Source organism: Nycticebus coucang, chromosome 1, assembly GCF_027406575.1.
Source record: "Nycticebus coucang isolate mNycCou1 chromosome 1, mNycCou1.pri, whole genome shotgun sequence".
Lineage (NCBI taxonomy): Eukaryota > Metazoa > Chordata > Mammalia > Primates > Lorisidae > Nycticebus > Nycticebus coucang.
Window position 1 is genome coordinate 114,227,989 of NC_069780.1, and position 17,314 is coordinate 114,245,302.

Consider the following 17,314-nt stretch of genomic DNA (forward strand, 5'->3'; position numbering starts at 1 on the left):
TGGGATCCCCTCCTGAAGGGACCTTTCCCAGCTGACCCTCTCTTGATGGACCCTGTCCGGATGGGCCCCCTCCTGACTGATCCCCTCCCTACTGACCCTCTCCTGACGGGACTCCCACCCGACGGGCCCTCTCCTAGCTGGTTCTTGCTTAGCCGTCACGGGGTCACCTCCATGGAGCCCCGAAGCCCACCCGGGGTGTAGTGCACGTTATGCAGAACCCAGGATGTCAAAACCTGCCCGTCAAGGGAGGTTTGGAACAGAACTTCAAAACCTGATAACGGATGTCACTTTGGGGACTGTTGGAAGATAGGGAGCTTTTCCCTCTTCTTTTAACTCAAAGGAATCTGTTTATCCTGTCTTACAAGGCAGGACTTCCGTGGCCACTGAAATCGTGAAAAGAGATCCGTGGAAATACAGAAACATTTCCAGCGCAGAAATGTTAGTCTATGTTCCTTAGAAATATGGAGCTAGACTTGTAGACTGTGAATCTTGCCACCATTTTCTCAGGTCTGTTTGATTTTACTCTGCACTGCATTGTGATTTGGGGGCATATAGTAGGATGGTGGCCAGAATGGCGATGCAAAAATGACACAGGGCCCAGGAAGTGTAACTGTTAACTTAGGAAAGATTTCATCCCCAGGGTTCCCAGGGAAGGGAGCCTGCCAATCAACCACTATGAGGATGTATAGCCTCTGATGATAGGGAGACTAAATTTATGTATTGATACTAATCCAAGCAAGCAATGTATTACAAATAATAAATCACATAGTTTCTCAAAAGTTTCACAGTTTGCTGAAACATTATAAGGAGGGCTTATTGGTGGGGTGCAGTGGCCCACGCCTGTAATCTTAGCACTGTGGGAGACCGAGGCAGGTTGGTGGATTGCTTGAGCTGGGGGTTCCAGACCAGTCTGAGCAAGAGCAAGGCCCTGTCTCTAAGAATAGCCAGGTGTTGTGGCAGTGCCTGTATTTTCAGCTACTAGTGAGGTCGGGGCAAGAGGATCACTGTAGCCCTAGAGTTTGAGGTTGCTGTGAGCTATGATGCCGAGCACTCTCCCCAGAGCGGTTGAGTGAGACTCTTTTTCAAAGAAAAAAATGTAGGTTTTGTTTTTGCTGAGTTTCGTCATGACCTTAGCAGAGCCAGCTCTTTGGCAGTTTGCGTGCTTATTTTTTGCATGCTTATTTTGATTGCAAGGATTTAGGCTTAGGATCTAAGCTCCTTTTTGCAGAACTGATCAGATAGGAACTCAACTTCTCTTTCTCCCCTTTTTAGTTCACGCCTCAGTCAGAGGCGTCCACAGTCCCTTCTGCTGTTGCTTTCATTGCTGTGTTGTAGTGTAAATTATTTTGTCTCCTCCATTTTCCACCCTTGACATTTTGTTGGTTTCTTCCTGTAAAAGAATCCTTACTTAAATTCTCTACTGCCTGCCTCCTCTCTTTCAATCTTGACTTGCTTTCTGCCCTTTTCTGATCCGCGGTTTGGCCTGTTGCAATCTGGATTCAGCCCAGATGTGCCGAAGCTCCTTTCTCAAAGACTACTCCTACTGACAGACCAGTTTTCTCTTTCTCCAGGGGGAGTGACCTGCCTGATTGGTGAATTTTGGCTGAATCAGTGGGCCCTCCCAGCTGACTGCCATGCTCCTCTCTGGAGAAGGGCCTGCCAACCCAGAGCACACATTCTTCCTGAGGCCAGGCCCCCTCCAGCTAGGTCCTGATTTGCCAAGAGGACATCATTGTGCTGTTTAGGTAGTCACGTGTGTTTCTCGCTTTCACCCTAAGCAACCTCCTCCACCTTGGCTTTAATCAGTAATAAAGTTTGTATTCTGCTTCTTCTCTGTTTTATTTTTGTACTATTTGTTTTCTTCTCTCCCCTCCCGTCCCTCCCTCCCTCCCTTCCTTCATTCTTTCCTTCCTTCTCCCCAGAGACTCACTCTGTTGCCCTTGATAGAGTACTGTGGCATTCTAGCTTACATTTTGGGCTCAAAAGATCCTCTTGTCTCAGCCCTCTGAATAGCTATGAGACCACAGATGCCTTTGCTGAGGATGGTCTTGAACTCCTGAGCTCAAGTGATCCACCCACCTCAGCCTTCCAGAGTTGCAAGATCGCAACTAGGTGCCCAGTCCTAGGATTGCAAGTGTGAGATACCATGTCCAGCCAGCCTGTACTATTTCTTAACTTGTACATAACTCGGGAGACGAAAGGGGTGTCGATTTTGGAGAATCCCCCAGAAACTTCAACAAATATATATACAAGTAAAAAGTTGAAGTTCTTTCTTTCCAGTCTTACTTTCCAGAAGTAACCATTATCAATGTATATGCTTCTGATTTTCCATGCATATGCAAATACATGTATATAATAGAAATTTTTCTTTCTTTCTCTCTCCCTGTCTCTTTCTTTCTTGGGCAAATGGGTGTGGTGGCTCATGTCTGTAATTTTGTCACTTTAGGAGGCCTAGAGGATCACTTGAGGCTGGGAGTTTGAGAGCAAGTTGCGCAATATAGAGAGATACTCATCTCAGAAAAAGAGTAAAAGAAAAAATTAGACAGGCTTGGTGATGTGTGCCTATATTCCTAGCTATGCAGGAGACTGAGGTGGGAGGATCACTTGAGCTCAGGAGTTTAAGACTGCTGGGAGCCATAATTGCATCACTGCACTCCAACCTGGGTGAACACAGAGTAATACTCCATCACTTAAATTAAAAAAAAAAAGATAAAGTCTCACTGTGTTGCCTAGGCTGGTGTATGGTGGTTATTCACTGTACGGCTTTGAACTCCTTCACTAAAACAGCGTTCCTGCCTCAGCCTCCTGAGTATCTGGGACGATAGGTGCACATCGCTGCACCAGGCAGTAGAAGTATTTTTACCTGAATGTCACATAACAGAAATATACGTTCTATATATTTATACTCAGATCTCTCTAAGATGTTTCCTTTAATAAAATTTCTTTCCATACCCATATATTTATATACATACACAGCTACATTTTCCCAATATGGTGTCACACTGTATATTTTGTTCATCTTCCTTTTTTCTCTGAACACAGTTTAGTCTTAATAAATAGAGACATACCTTAATATCTTTAATAACCACACAGTGTTCCATGGTGTTCAGGGGTCCTCGGACTTTTTAAACAGGGGGCCAGTTCATTGTCCCTCAGACCGTTGGAGGGCCGGACTGTAGTCTAAAAAAAAACAACTATGAACAAATTCCTATGCACACTGCACATATCTTATTTTGAAGTAAAAAAACAAAACGGGAACAAATACAATCACACTGCCTCATGTGGCCCGCGGGTTTGAGGACCCCTGGTGTAGATGGTCTGTGATTAATTATTCTTCAGCTGCTGGCTGTACATTTTTGCTATTGTGCAGTGAACATGGTAGTGTTTTTATTTTTGTGAACTTGTGCTACTGTTTCTGTAGGATAGATTCCTAGAAGTGGAATTGCTGGGAATCTCATAAGATTTAATTGATTGATAAATCAGGGACTCACATGTTGGGAGGGATTCCAAGAGAGCTCGGAGTTTATCCTACACTCTCAGGAAGGATATCTTCTTCTTCTTTGAAAAATCTAAAGAATGAGGTTCCATATGCTTTTTCAGTAATACTCTTCAGTGCCTGGAAATCAAAATGAAATATAAAAAAATGGTAATGTTACAGTGCTCTGGCCAAGTAAGTTTGAAGGGAAAGTTGAAAGACTGAACCCAAAGGTAATACTTTGATGAGCTGGCTTGACAAATCAGTCAGGCAACACCAGAGGAGGGAGGAGAGGTTATCAAATTAAGAGCATCCCAGAGATTTGGATTAATTATTAATTTACATTCATATAAATTTTGAAGTTTTGTTTTTTTTTAATATAGTCTTACTCTGCTACACTGGGTAGAGCGCCATGTCATCATAACTCACAGCAACCTCACCCTCTTGGGCTCAAGCAATCCTCTTATCTCAGCATCCCAAGTAGCTGGGACTATAGGCGCCCAGCACAATGGCAGATAGTTTTAGTAGGGACGGGGTCTTGTCTTTCTCAGGCTGGTTTCAAACTTCTGAGCTCAAGCAGTCCTCCCGCCTCAGCTTCTTATTGTGCTAGGATTACAGGCATTATACACTCATATAAATTTATACTTTTATACTTCATGTAAAGTAGCTATGGGAGATTAGTTTATTCTGGGTCTCTAAGACTGCAAACTCACTCCTTAGCCAGCCCCCTGTAAGCTTTGGCACTGTCACCAGGAGGCAGGTGGCCTGTTGAGAGTCTGACTAGACTACCTGTGACTTTAAACCTGCTCGTCCCCGCCTACCCCCAGTGCAGCAGGCCTGCAGCTTGACACAGCTTCAGGTGGCCCCCTCCAAAGCATGTAGAATTTATTGAGGATACTTGCAGTGCTATGATGACCTGTGTGGGAAAACCCTGTGTATTGTGGAACTGCTGTATGATCAGGGGGAGCCATGCTGCCCACACGTGCTTGGACATTTCCCCTGCTCAGGGTGCACGTGGCAGCCTACCTGCATTAGAAACGGCTGTGTTAAACAGCAAGCAGTGATCACACGATGTGCAGATTTATATAACACGGCAGAAAGGACCGGGCAGCCTGGCCGTGTTACATCATTTCACTGCTCACTAAAAAGATTTGAAATGGACTTTTAATTATGATTGCTGATTTGCTATGGCTATATTCCTTAATATGAGCATCTGATTAGGTTAATTTTCTTTAATTGATGAACAGCACATTTAAACTTGTAGGATTGAATTTGTTGTTATGTGTCAGTAAGTTTGTATTCTGACTTTTTACTGGACTACAAATTATAAATTTTTATCCATTTTAGTTTTGAGGTCACTGTTCTTCCTTCCTTCACCTTTGTACGGCTTTTTAGATTTGTTAATGGAGATAAAACAGTGCTAAGTGACTATTAAACTCTTTTCCATAAACAGTAAAACCCATTAACATGGACCTCACTAAATTTGGAATTTATGGAAATGAGGTCAGGGCCTGGGTTAAAGTTTACTTTTGCATTGTCTCTGAACTAAAGCTTTGCTGAGCTAATAAACAGTATAAATAAAATTGCAGAGGTATGACACTAGTACTTTAAAAAGCAGACCTTTCCAGCACTACAGAGAAAGTCGTGGTAGGAGAGGTGAAGCAGTTTGGCAGAATGGCGTAGTGGAGAGACGGCCACTTACCAGCAATGTGCCCTTAGCTCCTGTGAGTATTTTCCCTTCATCCATAAAACGAGAGAAAGTTATCTACTTTGAGGGTGTTATGAGGGTTGGGTTTCGTGTCTTGAGAGTGGCTGGGGTGAAGTAGATGCTTTGCAAATGGCATGTAATTATTGCTGACTAAAGTAAGTGGTGAGCTGATTTCAAATACTTCTCATTTCTTCACCAAAGCAGAGTTCCTTGGCACTTTAGAGTATTATTAACTTCATGTGAGATATTGTTTTTGTCATTTTTTGTTATTATTACTGACTGATCAATTGAAGGAACAACCTGCAGTTTGGTGTGGTTGTAAAGAGTCCTACAATCCCAGGTCTGGAAGTCAGTCAGCTACTTATTAGTTACGTGGCCCCAGGCAAATTAACATCACTCCATGTTTCTAATTTGTGAAAATGTGATGATAGTTCCCGACGCAGGATGGTCTTGAGGGCTCCCTGAGATGCAGCATGTAAGGTGTTCAGCCCGGTGGCTTTTCCGTGGTCTCGTGGCAGCTGCCGCTGTCATCAAGATCGTTCTGACAATTGTGCCTCTTCTAGACGCTCCCTTCATCTGGACTCGCCTTTTTCAGTTCACCCAAATTAATGAATCTTACTCTAGATACAATCTTCATTCTAGATGAGAATTTTAAGTAAAAAATTATACAGAAGCAAAAACGGCTGTATAAATAGGTAGCGTGAAAGAAGAATAATGTTCTAAAAGTGGAGGCACAAAGGCCTCGAGTTAGACTTACCTCACTGCACAATGAATTTTGTGCAGAATCTTAGTGTCCTTTATCAAAGGCTTTTTTATATTAGCTAGAAAGACATGGAACTTTATATATTAGTAGTAAAAAGTGTTCACTGGTGTCCAGCTCATTCCATTCACGGGGAGAGAAAAGCAGTAAGTTTTCCGTGGCCGACTTTATTTTCTTTGTCTTATTTCCCCTATGTTTCATAGAAGCGTAAGCACCTTGATGCCTGCGCAGAGACTGTGATCTATCCTCCCCTAATGACAGGCTTACACAGTTTGTGGAATCCATCACCTCAATGGATCAGACTGAATTACTCTGATGACTAGCAAATGGGCACCACTTGTGGTGAGATGGAAACAGGTGTGTGTGCTCATGAAGGGCTCTTCACGGGAGAAATGCGTTTTCTGAAAACTCTCCTCCATGCTATTTTTGTAGAAGTAAGAAATGCCCATTGTCCTTTGTGAAAACAGAAGAATTCAGGATTCTATACTATTATCGTATAAATTCACAATCATAAACATATTATCAAAATCAGGCTTTCTCAGGAAAAACTGGTGTTTTGAGATGAAGAGTCTGCATTTTTCCTCCTTTGCCAGCAAAGTAGTAAGTGTCCCTTTCTTTCTTCTCAGAAACCATTTGTTCTTGTTTTTTCTGGTGGGGCTTAGAGAACAAGCATGGTATCAGATTTTGCCATCCCTGGGCAGCCCGCTGGCTTCCGTGGAATGGCACCTGCTGGGGCAGTGGGGTGCAGCGGGCCGGCGCCCAGGGTCTGTGCGAGGAGGAGTGGCTGCTTTTGGGGGTGAGACAGTACAAGACGGTCCCAGGGGCTCCCAGGGCATGTTTCAGCTCCAGGGAACTTCCGTCTGTCTACCCCAAGTAGACGCAGCTCCCTGTAGCATGAACAGAGTTGAGGAGAAGGAAATGAATTTGGAAAGGGTCCAGATGCCAGGCATTTTTGTTGGCTAAGTTCCCTTGGGGGTACACTCTGAGGCCCCCATTTCACCCAGTTGGGAGGTTTCAGACCTTCCAGCTCCATGGCAGGGCATTTTGTTTGAATGTGCTTAGAGGTAGCATCTGGGGTGGAAGTCATGGGTCCAGCAAAACTAGGGGACCTGGTTTAAATTGAGAGCTCACCTGTGGCTCCCCAGGAATGGGGGGCTAAGCCACCATTTGGGAAGGGCTTACCTTCCAGCCCTGTAAGGCATTTGGGGTACAGTCTGAGGTGCCATTTGGGAGTGGTGTTTTGTCTTCTTGGGATTCCCATTTGTTTGATAACCCTTGGCATTTTGTGTTGAGATTCTCTGTCTTGTCTGGGTGTGTCATTTGTGGGTTCTGCTGTACATAGAAAAGTTCCATCTAAAAGGGCCTTGGGAAGAATTTTGTCTGAATGGTTAACTTACAGCTGCGAGCCTGTGTCTACAGAGAATGGTTTTACTGTAATTGAATGTAAGTGCAGGAAAGTGAGGAAAAGTGGCTGTTAAATGAAAACTTGAAGTGTAACTTGAACCTGTAGACCATCTCGTGGCTAGAGCTCTGAAAGTGAATCTATTGGAGTTTAATGTGAGTGTGAACACATTTGGTGTGTGCCCACACATTCTATGTTTATGCCCACTTGGCTAGTCTTTGGTAAATAAGCTCTCAAAAAGGTAGTGTTGGTAAAGAAAAAAATGTTTTCAAATTGTCAGTGTATATTTTTGCCTTGATTTTAATGGACATTTTTTTGTTGTTGTTCTTAAGGTGTCAAAGTTCAGCACAAAGGTCATTAACTGTAAACCCAACCAAAGACAAAGAAAGAAATCGGGCTTTCTGCACCATGTGCGCACACAGTGGACCCTGGTACTGACAACCAGCAGGGGCAGGACCAATCTGTCGGGCTGTGCACTGTTGCCTTTCTAGACTGCCTTCATTTTTTAAAAGTTGTCAGTTTATTAACTTGACAACCAATGGTTGGACATACGAGTTTTCATAAAAATAAATTAACAACTCAGAATAAAATCTTTCATCAGACCACATTTTCTAAGATTTAGGTAAGAAAATGTGATCATTCTAACGTATACCATGTTGATTAGTTGTATTATATCAGATACTTATTGGAAATGGTGACTAGTTCTTAAGATAAGGCATAGATCTATGTCTAGATCTGGCATCTCTGCAAGGTCAGCAACAAGACTGGTGTTTCTTGAGTGCTTACTACAAGCAGGTGAGGCTGGGGGATGTGGGAACAGCCACAAACAAGGCACGTGCTCACACTACTGACAACAGCCCCACAAAGCCCAGACAGACACAAATACAAGTTTATGGAGTTTAAGTAATTTGTCCAAGGTCAGAACAGCTATATAGGGGCAGAGCTGGAATTACAGTGCTATATTTGTTAAAGGAGCCTCACCCACATTCTGGATAAGAGATCCCAAAATATAGTGGCTGAGAAAAGACAGAAGGAGCTCCTGGCCACAGTGGAGCTGCAGTGGCAGGTCAGGTGGTCAGAGGCAGACTGCTGGATGAAGGCAGCATGGCCACCTTATTCCTCTGCTGTCCCAGGATTTCAGCCTCATTAATGTGTCTGAAGGTGAAGAAACATTCTCTTAAGGGCACACCCTGGAGGCTTCCTCGCATCTTCTGCTCACCTCCCTCTAATCATACCTCACTGCCAGGCAGAACTGAAAATAGAATTTTATGACCATGTGCCCCTTGAACTTCAGAGGTTCTATTGATAAAAGATAAAGTCTTGGCCACAGACTTGTTTGTTCACGTGACAAAAGATCTATGACTCTGGCATATGCCTAAATCCATCGCCCATTTCTTTTCAAGTAGTATCATATCAGAGTTATGTGCGTATACAGTATGTGTGCGATGTCTTTAAATGTTCAAAGTCTGTGAGGTGTCAGGAATATGACATGATTCTACAGCAGGCTCTGGTCATCTGCAAGTGCTAATGTGAAATTTCCTAGAAGTCCCCCGATTTTAACTGTTGGAAGAAAGGTTTGCAAAATTCCCAGTGTTTGTCTTGCTCACATTCTCATTCTCAAAAAGATCTCAAAGATCTGTGTTGTTAGAAGTGTGTTCTTGGAGAAATTGCTTTGTAGAAATAAAGTTACTTTCAGGTTTTGAATGAGGCACTTTATACATAAACAACTTTGACCCAGAACTTCAAAGTTTCTCAAAATTCTTGGCCTATTCTGATAAAGTTTAAACATTGACTATTTACTATGGAAAGATCAGTAAGTATTGAGAACATATCTGGATATAGTGGGGTTGGGATGGACCTGTAGATCCTTGCCCATTAGCACAGGCTAGCCCTCAGGTTCGTACACATAGACATTCCTGTTACCCTGCCCTGGCTCTCCTCTTCCAAACCTAATGCAGTCTCTGATGGGCTCAGCTCCGAGCAGTTCCAGACCAGTTTTATCACAGAGACCACAGAAGTAGAAAGAAGCAAGCCAAAGAGAGGAGAACTCTAAGTGATGAACCCCAAAGAGACGGGATCTACAGAGGTCAAAGCTTTAACCTTTTGTTGTGGGTGGGGGGTCACACCAAAAGCTCCACCTCCTTGCAAGAACATTAAGTGGATCTGGTAACGTGATCCAGAGAGTCTTTTCTTCCTTGGAGGTGGGACTGCCTTAGGTTGGGGGACGGAGAGGATAGAGGTGTGACTTTGTCCTCCTCCTCCTTCCACAGGTCAGCTCCAGATACTCTGGGAGCACAATAACACGTACAAGACGTGGCCTTTATCCCAGTTCTCAAAAAATTAACAGTCTATTGGGGGCACTAATGTATATGAAACATTTAGTGAAAATCAGGTGCTAAACTGTGTGATATTGATTATTCCAGACAAATCCTGATAAGGGATAAACCAGTGTGGATTTGTTTCTTGGGGAAGGCTTTTCAGATTGTGTCACATGTGCAGGGCCAAAGGATGAAAAGGAGTTAATTAAGAAGGCAGAACCGAGGCCGTGAACAAAGATTCAGAATGAGCTTAGAGGTCAGAAGAACCTGTGAGCTTGAAGCAGAGACTTCATGTTGAAGTCTGGGAAATAAAGTAGACTAAGAAAGTGAAAGATTTAAAAAATCAGTCAGTTAAGACATTTGAAACGTCTCATCTGTAGTGAGACATTTCAGAGAGACAATCAACCCTGAGCATGTGAATGAATAATATGTTTCTTATGTGGCTCAAAGGGGTAGGGCGCTGGCCCCGTGTGCCAGAGGTGGTGGGTTCAAACCTAGCCCCAGCCAAAAACTGCAAAAAAATATATAATAATAATAATAATAATAATATAACAAAGAAAAAAAATGATATTTGTCTTGGCTGGTGCAGTGTGCAATGGGATTCTGCCTGTAATCCCAGCATTTTGGGAGGTTGAGGCGGGAGGATTGCTTGAGGCTAGGAGTTTGAGACCAGACTGGGCAATATGTTGAGATCCTGTCTCTACCAAGACATTTTTTAAATTAGCTGAGTGTGATGGTTCATGCCTACAGTTCTAGCTACTTGGGAGGCTGAGGTGGGGGGATTGCTTCATCTCAGGAGTTTAAAGTTGTAGTAAGCTGTGATCATGCCACTGTACTCCAGCCCGGGGGACAGAGTGAGAAGCCTATCTCTTAACAAAGAAAATATGTCCTGTGTCCGTCTTCCCTGGTCCCCATGATCTTATCACTGATGTGCTTGTACACAGGCATGACTGAACAGCCTGAGGTGGGACCTGCCTGGCTCCTGCCATGCTCTGCCCAGAGGCCCTTCGCTCCTGCGGCTGATGTTTGAAGTGTTGGCCTGTGCCTCTGTCTCTGACCCCCCTGGCTAGGTCAGAGCCTTGCTGAAGATGGCAGTGTGTGCTCTGCTGGCCGACGGCTCACCTTGAGACAAGCCTCTCTCTGCAGCTGTTGTTTCCTAGCCATCTGTAAGTCGCCGCAGGAGGGGACACAGGCAGGGACTTTACTATTCACAAAGTGGTAGAGCTGGGGACCTTAGGAGGGACGTTCTCTATTTATCAAGGGAAGGAAAGAACATAAGAATCCTTACCTGGGTAAGGAAACTTCCTTTCCAAAATATACAGCTGTATGGTATTTCTGACTTTCCAAGGCATGGATCTGTACTTGGGGCTGGGAAGGATTTCAAAATCATTACTTAAAGGAAAGAAAGAAAGAAAGATTTAAACAGCATCATTGCCATAAAAGATCCTGCTTGTGTTTTTAAATGTTGACCAAAATAAATTCCAGTTACCAGCAAAAGGCCAACCTTCGTGCTTAGGAAAAGCTGTTTGCAGAAAGGCTTCCACTAATACTAGTTTCCACTTGTTCACAGGTGTACGTCCTCTGGGGCTCGAGCAGATAGCACCGAAGACCTGCTTCAAATCGCCTTTCATGTTTTCCTGTTGGAAAGATAATCATTGGAGAATAATCTGGTCACCGTCGCAAAAATGGAAACGAATCAAACACTGAGAGTTGCCACAGTGGCCGGGGTTCCGCAGCCTGGGGCAGAGGTTCTCAGGACACTGTGCCTCACTAGCCAGAAATCAGGACAGATTAAACCTATCCTCTCCGTCTCAGCTGCTCTTTAAATCAATGCAATTCCTCCACATTAACATGAATTGAAACATGCATTGCCTTTCAACTTAATTGAGTACTTACTTTGTGTGAATCACTGCACAAAATAGGGGAGAGAAAATGAGGGAGGCAAATAAGGCATGCAGCCTGCTGTCAATGAGTTTACAGTTAATTTCAGGGCACAGTTTTTTCTTCTCCTCTTAATTAGGTGTAACTCTAAGACAAATAAATGGGAGGAAAAGTGTATTCTGCAAGTATGTTAGATCCCTTTAATAAAAAACAAAACAAAAACATACAAAGTCCCAATGTAGGCAACTCAGGACATTTTTTTAATTCCCTTTTTTGTTGGATTTCTCATAGGATCCAGTTTATTCTATAATATTCATTAGACTTTGGCAATATTAAAACATTATAGATAATTTGAACTAAGTTCTATTTTTCCCCGTAGGTATGGATTGTCTGTTGGAAAGATATATTGTTTCTACATTTCTTGGGGAGCGGGAAACTGAATTATACCTGTTGTCTCTCCAGCCCTCTCCCTGCCATGCCCTGGGCATACTGAGTGAGTTATTAGCACAGAGAAGAGGAAGGTTTGGTCAAACTTGGGCGATGGTTCTCACGGATCCACAACAGGACAAGAAAGGAGTAAAACACACCTGGGTAGTGGTTGTGTATGAAAATTTGACCAAGTAATTATTTCAGTATTCATTGTTGTGTGTTCCATAGGTTGAAGGACTATACACGTTTTCCAGAAATTTATTTCAGGCCTGAGAATATGTCATCATTTTTCCAGTGTTAAGAGACTAACATGACTCTATGCACTAGACATTTTATGCAGTGTCTGTGATGTATTTTCATAACTATGAGCCAACACTAGACATGCCTTTGTCTCGAGTACTATCTACCCGAATTGAAAATGTGCCAATTTTTTTTTTTTTTTACCATCAACAGTCTTCTTAATTAAGCTGCCAATACTGTATATACTGCCAATAGCATTGTGTGTTGTCTGAGAAATGAATGGAGTAAGTCCTGTTTCCATCTTACTAAATAAACAATGTTGCTCTGTATAAAATGGATTTATAGTGTTCTTTGAATGAGAGAACCATTATATTACTCCCTAAATAATTTGATGAGAATCTGTAGACCATCCCTTTTATTTTAATTCCTAAAAACTATTATTTTGTTCCTCAGTAAGGAAGAGCTCTAATTTGACTATAACTTAATAGTTATCTGATTAATCCTTAATAGGATGAATTGGTCAACCCGCAAACTCCTGACCACACGTGACACTGGTGTTGGTTATGTCCTCTTCCCGTTCCTACCAAGTAGCTTCTGGGACATCCTAGTCATTCACTCGTGTGGATACGGAGGTGTGGATACTCGTTTCGTCTTCCGGGAGGTTCTTGAGGGCCGAGTGCCTGAGCACAGTCTGTGTTCAGTAACGGTGACGAAGGGATGGATGATGGCTCCTTCTCTCACGGCTTTCACACTCTGGAGGGGACAGAGGGGCCTTGCTAACTGAACAGCACCTTTATTGTTTGTTCTTTACCATTGGTCTGCTTAGGATGGCTCCAAATAAGCTGCATGTATTGTCATAGTCTGGTCCATGGGGCCTCTCAATTAGTGCCTTGAATTCACCAGTTCAGCCCTGTCATCTGTACGATGTCCTCTCTGCTGCCACTGGCCAGGCTTCAGAGGGGCTGCCATACTTCTCTGGCTTGTCTGTCAACAGAATAGCAATCTTTCATTCATTGGGTGCTCATGATATGGTGGGCGCTGAGCTAAGTGCTTCATGGATACTTGCACTCAGTTCCTCATTTAAACCTCACACCAGCCACTTGAAGCAGGCACTTTCCACAGCAGGGGTGTGTATCTGCTTAAGTCTTGGGCATCCACACCCAGAACTCTTAGACTCCAAAGCCTGAACTATTAACCCCTCCCCTCTGCTGCAGCCCAGGAGAAATGCCTGGTGCCTATTTTGTGTGTGTGAGGAGGGCCCATCAAGTCTGGACATAGTCCAGATTTATTGCATTTAATATTCCTCAGCAGCCAACTGTCTAACAGATAAAATCCAGCAAATCACAATTGTTTGGAGAATGGGGGAAGGGGAGCAATTGGGAGAAAGCAAAGTTGGAAACAAACCAATTTGAGTTAAACCTTTTGCCTTTACCTCATCTGCTTTAAAAAAAAGAAAAAAAACAACTTTCTTTTTTTAACATGGCCTGACACCATGTGATGAATCAAAGCCTGATGTAGTTGACCCAGAATTGATCCCCAAATGTCTTTTGGGGGAACATGCTTCAACTCTGGTTGTTGATTCTGAGGAATAATTGCCACCCTAGAAAGGTAATTACATATGCCATTGTTTATACACATAATAGGCTCAGAATGAGTGTTCTGCACAGAGGGAGAGAGAATCCCGCTTGCACAGGAGGCGCGTGCTCTGTGTATTGTGTCAGAACGCCACAAATAGCATTTGAACTGCTCCCTGATACTGCTGGTCTCTTCCACGTGTGCGTGTGTGTGAGTGTGTAAGGGAGAGGCTAGGAGCAAGGAAAGGACCAGTGGGCCTCAGAAAGCTGCTTGTTGAGCTGGAGGGCAGTGATTTGTTTTTCCTTAATTTTTTCATTTGCCAAAGCATCTTTTGGATCTGATTCATTGAGCTTGGTCTGGTGAAAAGGCAGTCTGCTCTCTGCCTGGCGTGTGCCTCTTAATGAGCTCTCGTATTTCTTCCCACCCAGGGCTATTTACTTAGTGGAAATGTAGAGTGAGAATCTTTCTCCACAACATCCTCCTAAATGCTGTGGTTTTGCCCACCCCTCTTAAGTACACCAGACAGCCAGGGACGGCTGACTGTGCTTTCTGGTAAAACATAAGTGGAAGTTAAGTCACCACTTACCAGTGAAAACACTTCATGCCTCTTCCCTCAGCACGAGACAGCAGCTCTCCTAAGTAAATACCGCAAGAAGGCTAGCCTGTGGTCATCTGACGCTAGCAACCTTTTTTTTTTTTTTTAAATCAAAGCCTTGAAAAACCAAAATGTCATGACTTTTTGTGGCGCTGTACGATGGGAGAAACACGTGTAGATTCCTGTGTGGAACTGGGCATGGGCTGAGGCCCAGTGATTCATCCTGGGCTGTTCTCTGCCATGGTGTCCAGCAAATTGCATGACCTGCTCTGTTAGGCTTGAGGACAGTGTTTTACCTAACAAAGGCCTCTGGGCCGAGCAGCAGTGGGATGTCAGAATGAGCGCATTTTGCACACAGATGTGTGGCCATAATAGCCGGAGGAAGATGTGTGTGGTGGGCAGGTGGGGGCCCACCCTGGGGGGTGGGGGCCGGAGGGAGGGGAAGGGCGACAGTTAGCAGTCGGGATGTGGCCCCACTGACCACATTTAATCAGCCCTCTGTAAACAATTCAACATTTTCATTGTTCTCTAAAAACTAATAAAGAGAAGCAAGCACTTTTCATTCATCTTGAAGTAATTTTCTGTCAGGTCGCAGCCCCGCGTGGCCGCCAGCTTGCGCAGTGCTGGCTGTGTGATACAACAACTATTGCAATTTATTTTACAAACTCTGGTCATTCACATGTCAGTTAGTGTTCAGCAAGCCGGCATCTGAAATTGTGCAGTTAACGAGTTTTACAACATTTCTATCAAGAGAAACTGTTTAGCATAACTGACTCTTAAGGAGTTATTATACCTCTAAAAATCCATTTTAAGGGGCATTATTTAAATAAAATAGAAAAACGGTTCACTGCCTTTTAAAGGGGCTACAAAAAAAGTCCATCAGCTCCAGCGCAGTAATCCTCAGCTTAAAGCACTCTTGAGAGTACTTCTGGGAATTGTCAGCATAATGAAATGTTTTGTGAAATGTCCAGATAGATTCCTCTACTCAACAATTTTACTGCACCATATTTATTTTCCTTCCAGTTTTTAAAGAAGTGAATTACTTTTTGCGAGGATGACTCTATGTTGTGCAGATTAACTGAGCACATTATTGCCAAGGCTGTAACGGAAGCCGTGGTTCTGTTTGTGGTGTCATTTCTGTATCTGCAAAGAAGGGAAAAGAGAAAGGGAGCTTTCTTCCCAGTCAGTGCCTTGGCATCAGAAGGGTTAAACCGTAATGAGGCTCATGGGACGTCGCATTTCCTTGTGCCACATTTTCCTCAAACTTAGAAGCGATCTTGGTACATAGTGGCACCTACACATTTCTTGAAAGTTCACAACATGGGCTCTGTTTTCTTACCCCAGGTAAATGGACACAGGAGCCCCTTACATGTGCACCCGGACGCGTGCATAATGCCGCCTGCCCTTCGTATCTGGCCCACTGCAGCAGGAGTTGCTACTGAACATTTGCTTAAAGAAGAATAGATTCCTGGCATCATGTGAGATGGCCACTGACCCAAACCAACCAATTATGGCTAGAGTCTCTAATGGCATAGCAGCACATTCATTTAGCAGATTATATTACCTAACAGGAGTAGAAGCCACCACTTATAAATAGCTTAATGGTTCTTTCCACAATGAACAAGACTGGAAGAAAAATTATGTTCTGCTGCAACAAGAGATATTAGGCACACCCTTGGCAGGTGCATCTGTAGAACCACACATTTTCATTTTGCCACAAACAGTCCCCTAATTTTTTACACTGCTGTTTGTGCACACAACTTTAATTTTCTGAGGGAGACAGACAGTGTTCTTGTGCCTGTTAACTGTATCTGCCCATAAGAAGCATGGTAACATCCATGAGCCAAATACATTTTGACATAATTCATGACTTTTTTGTCTCCTACAGAACTATATTATTTCCTGCTGGCACGTTAATGTTTCCAGCACGATACTGTCATTTCTGGAAATTTTATCTTCTGAAGTTCAAATGTTGGGGCATGAATGCCTCAGATTTGGGGCAAATGCAACTTATTCCAAGATCAGCTTTTTAACTTTTTTTTTTTTTTTTGGTATATTTTGTGCCGCTACAGATAATGATCAGGTAACAGGCAAATGTCGCATATGAAAACTCTCACTTCTTTTTGACCAAAGGGCTTATTACTATTCTATTTCCAGTTTTGCAAATAATATTTGGTCAACTTACATCAGACTTTGCTGCTATTTGCTCCTCTTATAATGTAAAATCAGGAGATGTTGATGAAAAAAAGTTTCAATGATTGTAACTTGAATCCATATGGTGCAGTACGTAGGTTCTTCCTAATACTCCAGCGCTCAGAATTAGTTAGGGAAGATGGAATGTATTTGTTTCCTATTGCTGCTCTAAGCAGTTACCACAAATTTAGTGGCTTGAAACAATACAAATCTATTACCTTAACAGTTCTGTAGGTCAGAGGTTTCACTGAGCTTAAGCACTAGTCAAACAGCCACATTCCTTGGGAGGATTGAGGGGAAAATCCGTCCCCTGGCCTTTCTTGTCTTCCAGAGGTCTCCTGCCCTCCTTGGCTCGTGGCCCCTTCCTCCATCTTCAAAAATAGCAATAACACGTTGAATTCTTCTCCAGTGGCACTTGTGTGACCTTCTGTAGTCACATCTCTCTCCCTCTGAGTCCACTTTAAAGGGCTGCATGATTACATTTAGCCCACACGGCAAATCCAGGATAACGTCCGCATCTCAAGGCTCATGCCCTGCAAGTCCCTTTTGCCAGGTGAGCTATCCCATTCACAGGTATTGGAGAACCTCCCAATCCAGCAGATTAGGACACGGACATTCTGGGGAGGCCATTAGTCTGCACACCACATGCAATCTCAGGGAGCTGTTTTCTGTACCAGTATTTGGAGGATTAATAGCTGTCACCAGCCAAATACTCTCCACACTTTACAAATTATGCAT

General features: G+C 43.4%; 1 long non-coding RNA gene across 1 annotated transcript in view; it reads left to right on the top strand.

Annotated features, from left to right (window-relative positions):
• LOC128582716 (uncharacterized) overlaps positions 1–12,454 on the top strand; it is a 47,959-nt gene extending 35,505 nt beyond the window's left edge. The window contains exon 3 of the long non-coding RNA XR_008379168.1: positions 11,234–12,454. This is a non-coding gene — a long non-coding RNA (uncharacterized LOC128582716). The remainder of the gene's footprint in view (positions 1–11,233) is intronic.
• Positions 12,455–17,314: the final 4,860 nt, after the last annotated feature.